A 3,453-nucleotide genomic window follows, 5' to 3' on the forward strand; every position below is an offset into this window, starting at 1 on the left:
TTAAAAAAACTAGGCTAAGTGGATAAAATGAAGTGTTCAGTTTGGACATAATGAATTTGAGATATATTTGAAATAATTTTCCTAAAAAACCCTTGTTTAGACCTATTGCCTGTGGTGTCTTGTACATTTCATTATGTCTCCTGGTTTTTTTATATCTTAACAAAATATTAGTACAGGTAATTTATTAGTTTCCTCTGGCTGCCATAATGAAATCATCAAAATCTGATTGGCTTAAATCAACAGAAATATGTTCTTCCACAATTCTGGAGGCCAGAAGTCTGAAATCAAGGTGCTGGTAGAATTGGTTCCTTTGGAAAATTCCTTCCATACCTTGGTGGTGTGGAGGTTCAAGTACTGGGGTCCCACATGGCCATCTCCGTGGTTCAAGTCCCAGAACTGGTGGCTTGAGAATCACACCAGGTGCATATGCATGCCAAAAATACCAAGAGGAGAAGAGAGAAGAAATTGCACCAGAAGGTGTGATTTCTCACTTTCCCTTTCTCTCTCTGTCTCCAGACAATGCATGCACGCTATCGCAAAGGGAAGAAATCCTTCCAGGTCTCTACCTTCTGGTGGTAACTAGTAATCCTTGACATTCCTTGGCATGGCTCCAAATTATGCCTATGTTGCAAAAGCCCTTTTTTCTGTGGATCCTTATCCTCTTTCTTCTTTTTAGGGACATTTATTGGACTTAGGGCCCACCCCAATCTGAGATGATCTCATTCTGATATCCTTTTCAAAAACCCTTTCTCTAAGTGAGTTTGCATTCACTCTAGATGAACAGAAATTTTTGTAGGAGGGGCAGAGGAGGTCACCACTCATTGTACTGCAAATAGTTACATTAAATTAAGCCAGGTTTCAGTAGAGCTCCACGTTATGCTTTTTTTTTTTTTTCTTCTTTTTTTCCCCCGGCAGTGTGGGAGACAAGTGAAGAGGGGAATTGTTATTTTAATATTTGGTTATGAGAGAAGAACAAATAATGCATCATTGTTTTTGACCTTTCTAGCAGCACATAACTGATGTTTTGCTTTCGAAGACTGTATGCAGGTTTCTTAGTGATAAAATAAAATTTATGTGAATAGCAATGACTAACTCCCTCTGGTCTTCTGGTGGTAGAAGAAGATTCACTACTGGATGCTCTAAGGTGTAACTGTTCCTTCCAGATGCACAAAACCTCAGCTCTATGGTGAGTCATGTTAGCAAAAAATATGGGTAAAGAATCCAGGTATATAAAAACTACGTAAGAGAATAAAGAGCTTTGCAGTCCTAACATAGAGTATTGAGATAGTACTTTGAATATCCTTGCTATAATGGTTATATTATTTAATTTAGAGTGCAAAACTAAGCAGAGTATTTATTTCATTGTTTGATAATATAACAAACTTTTTGGCAGCAATACACTAAACAATGTGGTCATTTAATTCAAGCATTAATCATTGGATTATTTATTGCTTTTCAAGAAAGTTAATAATAAACATGTATTTATAGCATATGTTGAGATTTTTTTAGTCCATTATGAACTAAACTGTGCCCTGCCAATATCCGTGTTGAAACCACAACTTCTATGTGACTGTATTTGGAAATAGGGTCTTTAGAGAAATAATTAGTTAAATGAGGTCATCAGGATAAACTTCAACGCCAATAGGATCAGTGTCCTTTTATAAAGAGACTCTCTCTTTCCTCTGATATATATATACTGAGAAAAGGCCAAATGAAACTACAGAAGGCAGCCACCTGGAAGCCCACCCAGAAAAGAACCCTCACTACAAACCAACTATATTGGCACTCCAATCTCACACTTTCCAGCTTCCAGAACTCTACGAAATGAATTTCTAGTGTTTGCGCCACTCAGCCTATGGTATTTTGTGTTGGTGGCCAACCTGGCTAAGACAGTGAGCCAAAGTGATTCCACTGACCACATGAAAATCAGAAGACAATAATCTAGTTCAAACATTACAGTTATTGAAAAACGATTTTGTCCAATGATAATGATTAAGTGCATGCAGCTGCTCAAGTTATGTTTAATTAATCTCCTTCTAAAGTTTGACTTTTCATTTAGATGAAATGACCGTTCTTCTAAAATAATTTTTCCCACTTTAGATTTTGAGTTTCCTTATGTACGTATAAAACATGGGGGCTGGCAAGTGGCACGGTGGTTCAGTGCTGGATTCTCACTTGGCTGACTGCGATTTGAGTCCCAGCCCTGACGGCTTGCTTTCCACTTTCTCACGCTCTCTTTCTCTTGCTCCGTACCTCTCTGGTCAAATTAAAATAAATAAATAAATTTAATAATATAATTTTTTTAAAGAAAACTTAGGCTATAGCTCCATTAACAGAAAAAAGCATTTCATAGTTTTACAACGTTAGTTTTATGTCAAAGTCATTAAATGCTAAAAATAGAAAAATGGTTTATTCTAATACTGGCTAAATGTTTACTCCCCTCTTTTCATTTTATTTAAATTAAAATTTTAGACACTCATACTAGCTCAGTGAAATAGCTGACAAAATTGTGATTTCTGTTTATTGTACATTTGATTAAACAGTTCAATATTTAAGATAAATTAACAATGTTAAGAAAATAAATTTGATTGCAAAAAAAGTTAGAAAAAACATTTATTTAGTTAAAAACTTTGGAAATGGAATTAGGAACAGAGTGTGCTGCAGTGGTAAAGCAATTATACCTATTGGGTTGATAGGAAAGTCCTGACATGTTTTTGCATAGAATAACACTTCATGATTTTCCTGACAACCTAATACATGAAAAGTTTCTAGTTCTCCATTAATGTACTTGGCGGAGACTGGGGATAGTTCGTGACATTAAGACTTTGTTGGGGGTCTCCCCTACGCTCTCTCTCTCTCTCTCTGTTTATCATAATCTCTCATGGAATAAATATATAAACTTGAAAAAAAATAGGCTTTGACAATGAATATGGTACACACATATTTACTCACAATTTGTAGTCCCATCCAATTTATTAACAAAACTAGGAGCTGAATCTCTCTCTCATTTGTCCCTCAGTATAAATAAGTGATTCTAGGACTCCCATGGATGCTAAAATCCACAGATGCTCAAGCCCCTTATATATAGTATTTGTATATAACCTACTCATATCTTCTCATATATTTAATCACCTCTAGGTGACTTATAATATATAATGTAATGTAAAAGCTAGGTAAGTATTACTTATATAGTTAGGGAATAATGACCAGAAAAAAATCTGTACATGTTCAGTACAGATGCTACTTGTTTTCTTTTGTTTTTTTTGTTTTGTTTTGTTTTGTTTTGGAGAGGTTTTTGCTATAGGGCATATGCGCTCACCAGAAAGACAGAGACAGAGAGACAGAAAGTGAGAAATCAGCCTCGCTAGGGAAGATGGCCACACTGTAATCCCTTCTCCTCCATTCTCCTCTTGGGATTTTGGGCACACATGCACATGCGCCTGGCGTGAGTTC

The sequence above is a fragment of the Tupaia chinensis genome, unplaced genomic scaffold (assembly GCF_000334495.1).
Source record: "Tupaia chinensis unplaced genomic scaffold, TupChi_1.0 Scaffold143696_1, whole genome shotgun sequence".
NCBI classification, from domain to species: domain Eukaryota; kingdom Metazoa; phylum Chordata; class Mammalia; order Scandentia; family Tupaiidae; genus Tupaia; species Tupaia belangeri.